This window comes from Panthera uncia, chromosome B4 (assembly GCF_023721935.1).
Source record: "Panthera uncia isolate 11264 chromosome B4, Puncia_PCG_1.0, whole genome shotgun sequence".
Classification (NCBI taxonomy): domain Eukaryota; kingdom Metazoa; phylum Chordata; class Mammalia; order Carnivora; family Felidae; genus Panthera; species Panthera uncia.
Window position 1 is genome coordinate 79,564,636 of NC_064809.1, and position 7,187 is coordinate 79,571,822.

The window sequence follows — 7,187 nt, forward strand, 5'->3', positions numbered from 1 at the left end:
GCAGGCTCCAGGCTCTGAGCTGTCAGCACAGAGCCCCTTGCGGGGCTCAAACCCACAAACCGTGAGATCATGACCTGAGCTGAAGTTGGCCGCCTAACTGACTGAGCCACCCAGGCACCCCATATTGCACAAATTTTGATATGTCATGTATTATTGTTAGATGAAAGAAAACTTACCATTACAATCCACATCTCAAGAAATTACTAGAGCATATACTATAAGTTTTTTTTTTTTAAGTGCACAGGATTAATACAAGGAAATACTATGAAAAATGAAAAGCAGTAGCGAATGAGCAAACCAGGTGTTTATTGTGATAATAAAGTATACGTATCTTGGGGCACCTGGGGGGCTCAACTTGTTAAGTGTCCAACTCGATTTTGGCTCAAGTCATGATCTCACTGTTCATGAACTCAAGCCCCACCTCCAGTTCTGCACTGAGCATCTAGCCTGCTTGAGATTCTCTCTCTCCCTTTCTCTCTGCCCCTCCCCCCACTGACACACGTGCTCTCTCTCTCCCTTTCAGAATAAACTTTTTAAAAAAGTATTTTGATGTGAAAACTATATATGACATGAACAATTAAGTTTATTGTGAAAAGAAAATAAATCTTTACATTAATTAAAAGAAAACTATCTTTACATGAATCTACATACGATCACATCTAAAGAAGTGCCAAAACGTGAAGATGGAAACAGTATTTTTATTTTTTGAATATTCATATATATATAGTTCCTTAAAATACGAAAAAGAATTAGTTGTTTTGTGTTTTCTAATATTTTCCTGTTTTATCCTTTTTAACGATTGAGAAAATTTGATTAATGGGATAGAGTTGTGATCTTCATCTTTCTATACATTTTAGGGCAGAAATTCAGGAAAAGAAGCCTACTTCTTGACTATCTGGTTTTTTACTGTTGTTATGTTGACCTTTGCCTGTTGCTATTGTTGGCTTTGTATCTCTGAGGACCCTGCCCTCACTGCTGCATCTTTTAGGATTTTTGCCCAAATTCATTACAAAGACTAATTAGTGATGTTTGATCGTAGGTCACCAAGGACTCAGTTGTGTACTACTTAGTTTGAAGTTTAGCAAATAAATCAAATACAAATTTTAATACTGTAAAAGCCTCTTATCCTTTCCAGAGAAGTCATAATAACAATGACTTCAAAGCAAGTGGGGGAAATATTTTAACATTTTACTCTCAACCAAGAGAGAGCTAGACAATATTTCCTAGGCATAAAGGGGACCAAAATTCTTGGTCTGAAAATCTTCTCAGTGTGTTGAAAATGAAAAAACCAAAGGAGTTCTAAGCCTTCCCAAAGCATCAGAGTAAGTATAGTCATAAGCTGAGAACCAAGTAAATTCCACAGAAACCTTTTCTAATAGATCCTCTTCATCAAAGTAGCCTTTAGGACTCATTGTTAAGCAACCAACTGAAGCTATTATTAACTCTCAGAGGGTAAGTAAAATGGCCATTTTTTTTAACGTTTATTTATTTTTGAGACAGAGAGAGACAGAGCATGAAGGGGGGAAGGGCAGAGAGAGAGGGAGACACAGAATCAGAAGCAGGCTCCAGGCTCTGAGCCATCAGCCCAGAGCCCGATGCGGGGCTCGAACCCACGGACCGTGAGATTGTGACCCGAGCTGAAGTCGGACGCTTAACCGACTGAGCCACCCAGGCGCCCCAATGGCCATTTAATTTACTTTCATCTTTGATAAATCTGCATGTCACTTTTCTGAGAAGCAAATGACGTGGTTTACCAAAATCAGATGTAATATTTGAATTATTATATAAAGACCCACATATCTTTCTGACATATATTTTTAATGCTGCTTTTTGTAGTTTACATAAAGATAATATGCGGTGAAGTTATCTCTGCCACACACTCATTTTGCTCTTTAAAGAGAAACTATGTCTACATTAAAATCACTGATATGACAATTTATATAATAATATGGACAAAGTTAGTTATCCTAGCACTTTTTTGAAGTACAAAAGTCTTTGAAAGATGAAAACTACTTTCTTAAACCTTGGCTGTTAAAAACAGCATTAAGGAATGGAATAAATGAAAAAATATTTTGGAACAAGGGCTACCACCTGGAGGGTGCAAGGAAGAGTATGTTAGTTACCATGTAAAGCTTTAGGAGTCACTGGAGTGAGAAATAATGGATTAAGGACATTAGGAAGGCTAAAAAGAGTATCTTTTCACTTAATTATTTATTGTAGTTATTATAGTGTGTCCCTTCAGTTCCTAGGAATATCAAATCTCTTCAAAAAAAGTCAATGTCATCTCTTCTTTCCAATGACAGGGATAGTAAACCTTGGGGGTTAATTGTGGAAAGTGCACATACAGTGAGGATGATTCTGCCCGAATCTCTGGAGAAAGTAAATATTTTATGGAACAAATGACAGTCAATCACAACACAAGTTGATTGATTTTTACCAGGATATTGAAAAGCATATTGCTTTCTATTCATTTTTATAAGAAATACTCAAATCCTGGAGATACCAGCTCAAAACTAACATATATATGTGTGTGTGTGTGTGTGTGTGTGTGTATGTATATATATGTAAAACAATATGTGTGTGTGTGTGTGTGTGTATATATATATATATATATATATATATATGTAAAACAAAGTTTATAGCTGAGGAAAAACTATAGAACTATGAAGCCAATGCAAACATTAGAGTTTTTAAACTCCAGTTTTAAAATATGAAAATATGCACTAAAGAGACATAAATGGAAAATTTAGGGGGAGAAATCTTTATCTGCAGAAGAATGAAAGTCTTAAATGGAAGCTGAAGGGGTGAATATTTCATGGTGTAAACTGTATGAATTAAGACCCAATGGCACCACAGCTTTTATAAAACAAAAGTGTCAATAATCTTGAAAAAAAAGCGTTTGATGCAATGTAGTAATTTTAGCATGGATATAATTAAACAGTCACAGAGTGAGTTGAAGGAAACTAATACAAAGTTTATAGATGATACTTTGGTAAAAAAAAGCTGCTTTTCACAGACATTTTAACCTTTGTAGAAAACAAAGAGATACATAAGAGTGTTGGAAATTTATTTAAAATTTGTGGTACATTCATAAAGCTATTGAAATATAGGTAAATTTTTGAAATAACTTACAAAAATGAAGACGTATTTAAAATTTGGAGTTACAGAAATAAAATAGATTGAAATTAAATAGAATTAAGTGCATTTATATCATAGAAATGTAAAAATATTTATAATATATTTTAATATAAAAAGTTTGTGAAAATTATTCAAATATGTAAATTCCTTGCCCTCCAGTTTCAATATCTTATTGACAGATTCTTCAAGAAAGCAAAACAGATACCAAGAAAAATACAACTATTTATCTGTTTGACAGCTAAAGCAAGGAAGAGATGTCAGTTAATAGTTTGGCCAGCATGGAAGGTAATAACATAAAGAGATGACAGTTTCATGGTATGCATGACTTCATCAAAAAAAAAAAAAAAAAAAAAAACTTCCAATTCAAAAAAAAAATCCTCAATGTTAAATACTAGGACATATAAAATTTACAAGATGAAACCCAAATATGACAGAAGATAGCTTTGAATATGTAGCCAAATGATAAGATATATATGTATTTATACAACAATGTCTCACCATTGACTATAAATCTAGGATTGTTAGTTTTGATAGCTATCCCATTAAAAAGACAACAACCCCAGGCCAGGGTACCTGAGTGGCTCAGTGGGTTAAGCATCCAACTTCAGCTCAGGGCATGATCTTGTGGTTGGTGAGTTTGACTCCAGCATCAGGCTCTGTGCTGACAGCTCAGAGCCTGGAGCCTGCTTCAGATTCCATGTCTCCCTTTCTCTCTGCCCCTCCCCAACTCACACTCTGTCTCTCTCAAAAATAAACAAACATTTTAAAAATCTGGAAAAAAAGGCAACAGTCCCTGACTTCAACAAACTTACTTTCTCACCATAAGTGCTAACATGGAAGTAACAATTATGTGTTATGGGAGCACAAATAAGGGTCAATTAACACAGAGTTTAGAAGACTTCTCAGTAGAAGTGATGCTGCAAGTGAAAATCACAAATAAATAGTTGAACCTGGGTAGTTTTAGAGGCTGGGAAGTAAAGTGTAGAAGGAGAAAGGTGGGGAGTGGAGGGTAGATAGATAATCAACGTAAAGTGCTTATCACAAGACCTATCACACAGTAAATCCTCAGTAAATATAATCTATTCTTCTTACGATAAGGAATGTGGAGAAAGATGAGTTACACAGAGCATAATCCCACTTAGGATTTTGTGGTTTTGAGTTCATGTCACATGAATTATATACAGGAGTACAAAAAATAACAGCTGATATACATAAAGCTCATACCATGCATCAGACTTTATTATAAATTTATTATCTTCTGATCACTTTAACTGTATATGGTAGATACTCTTTTTTTTGTTGTTATTTGTTTATTTTTGAGAGACAGAGCAAGCAGTGGAGGGACAGAGAGAGAGAGCGAGGATCCCAAGCAGACTCCACACTGTCAGCTCAGAGCCCAACATAGGGCTCCAACTTATGAACTGTGAAATCATGACCTGAGCTGAAATCAAGTGTTGGTTGCCTAAACAACTGGGCTGCCCAGGTGCCCCATGGTAGATACTCTTATTATCTCAATTTTATAAAGAACTGAAGGCATGAGAAGTTGGGAAAATTGTCCAAGGTCATACAGACAGACAGGAAAGGCAGATATTGAATGATAGAGATCTTGCTACATACAGAAGGTGTGCTCTTAATCAGCATGATGCTGCCACTACAGCTAAGGAAGAGAGTAAAGACAGGTGTGTGAAGAGTATATTTAGTATTTTATTTTTTTAATATTTGTTTATTTTTGAGAGAGCACAAGCGGGGGAGGGGCAGAGAGAGAGGGAGACACAGAATCAGAAGCAGGCTCCAGGCTCTGAGCTGTCAACACAGAGCCCGATGCGGGGCTCAAACTCACAAACTGTGAGATCATGACCTGATCAGAAGTCAGACGCTTAACTGACTGAGCCACCCAGGCACCCCAGTATTTTAAATTTGATTTTGAACTTAGTGATAATGATAACAAGGCATTAGAGTGTTTGCCATACTTAACTAAGCAGACCAAAATGTTTTTTTTTCCAGCTGTATATCATTGGGCCAAACGTTTCTTCACATGTAGCAAATAAATTGTGCATTAAAATATTCTCTGTATCATGTATCCAGTGGACACTGAGTGTAAATTTTATACTACCAGAGAAACATAAGAGTCAGAGGAGTGACCCAACAACGTGTAATATGCATGTTAAAACACAAAACAAAACAGACATATGCTTGGTTATTGTGGCAACAAGCCACAGATGGATCAGCAATGCCTGATGGAACCACGATTGGTTGTTATACATTTAAATTTTGTCATGAGCAAATCCTCAAGAAAAGACAAAGCAAATTTTAAATTTAAATATTCACTTTTGAAATAAAGAAGAAATGTCAGATATAAGAGGAAATCATAGTTTTGTTCACCTACAATATGGGTCATATCTAATTACATGAGAAAATCCATTCTTGGCTATAGATTGAAACTGTAAAAGAAAGCAAAATGAGGTGGCAGAATAATTTTGTTAATGTTTAAAAATCTATCACAAAACTGACAAAATAATAAAATAAAATAAATAAAATAAAATAAAGGCTTGGGGAGCCAGAGTATTAATATATCAGTTACTAATTTATAGAAGAAACGACATGTTAATTAGTATGCTCTAATAGTCACTGTTTATTCCCATCTAGCTTTGATCCCACTCTATTCAAATAAAATATCTCTAAATTTTACATGAAATTGAATGAAATTCAGTAGTCAATGATGAAAAATCACACAGTAACAATCTTCATCCTATTGGGCCTGACAGATGACCCTCAACTTCAGATTCCGATTTTTATGTTTCTATTTCTCACTTACATATTGAGTGTAACTGGGAATCTGACCATCATATCCCTCACTTTAGTAGACTCTCACCTTAAAACACCCATGTACTTTTTCCTACAGAATTTTGCCTTATTAGAAATTTCTTTTACATCTGCTTGTATCCCTAGATATTTATACAACATAGCAACAGGTGACAGGTCAATTACATATAATATTTGTGTTATTCAAGTGTTTTTTACCGATGTTTTTGGAGTAACAGAATTTTTTCTCTTGGCTGCCATGTCTTATGATCGCTATGTGGCCATCTGCAAACCCCTGCAGTATGTAACCATCATGAACAACAGAGTGTGCAAGAGGCTCATCCTCTGCTGTTGGATGGCTGGCTTGTTGATCATACTCCCACCACTTTGTTCCTCAATTTGAAATTCTGTGATTCAAATGTCATTGATTATTTTTTCTGTGATGCATCTCCAATCTTGAAGATTTCATGTTCAGACACATGGCTCATAGAGCAGTTGGTTATTGTCTGTGCTGTGCTGACCTTCATTCTGACCCTTGTGTGTGTTCTTCAATCTTACATTTATATCATCAAGACCATTCTACAATTCCCCTCTACCCAACAAAGGAAAAGAGCCTTTTCCACCTGTTCTTCTCACATGATTGTGGTTTCCATCACCTATGGAAGTTGTATCTTCATCTATGTCAATCCTTCAGCAAAGGAATCAGTGACTATTAATAAGGGTGTGACAGTGCTAATGACGTCCATAGCTCCCATGTTGAACCCATTCATTTACACTCTGAGAAACAAGCAAGTGAGACAAGCCTTCAGTGATTCTTTCAAAAAAATTGCATTGGTATCGAAAAGTAAGAGAATATTCAAGCCCAGAAATAAAGTAACAAGCTAAGCATAAACCATTAAGCTCTAAATCTGTTTGTCTCTTTTTTTTAAGTTAATAAGGGGTTTTTTTTGTTTGTTTTTTCAAGTTTTTTTGAAATTCAAGTTAGTTAACATACAGTTTAGTAATGATTTTAGGAGAATTTAGGGATTCATCACTTACATACAACACCTAGTGCTCATCACAAGTGCCCTCCTTAATACCCATCTCCCCTCCAGCAAATCTCAGTTTGCTCTCTTACAGTTAAGAGGCTCTTATGGTTTTCCTCCCTCTCTGCTTTTATCTTACTTTTCCTTCCCTTCCCCTATGTTCATCTGTTTTGTTTCTTAAATTCCACATATGAGTGAAATCATATGGTATTTGTCTTTCTC

General features: G+C 35.5%; 1 pseudogene; it reads left to right on the top strand.

The window, feature by feature from the left end:
• The first annotated feature begins 5,857 nt into the window (after positions 1–5,857).
• On the top strand, positions 5,858–6,825 carry LOC125919858 (olfactory receptor 6C2-like; annotated as a pseudogene).
• The last annotated feature ends 362 nt before the right edge of the window (positions 6,826–7,187 follow it).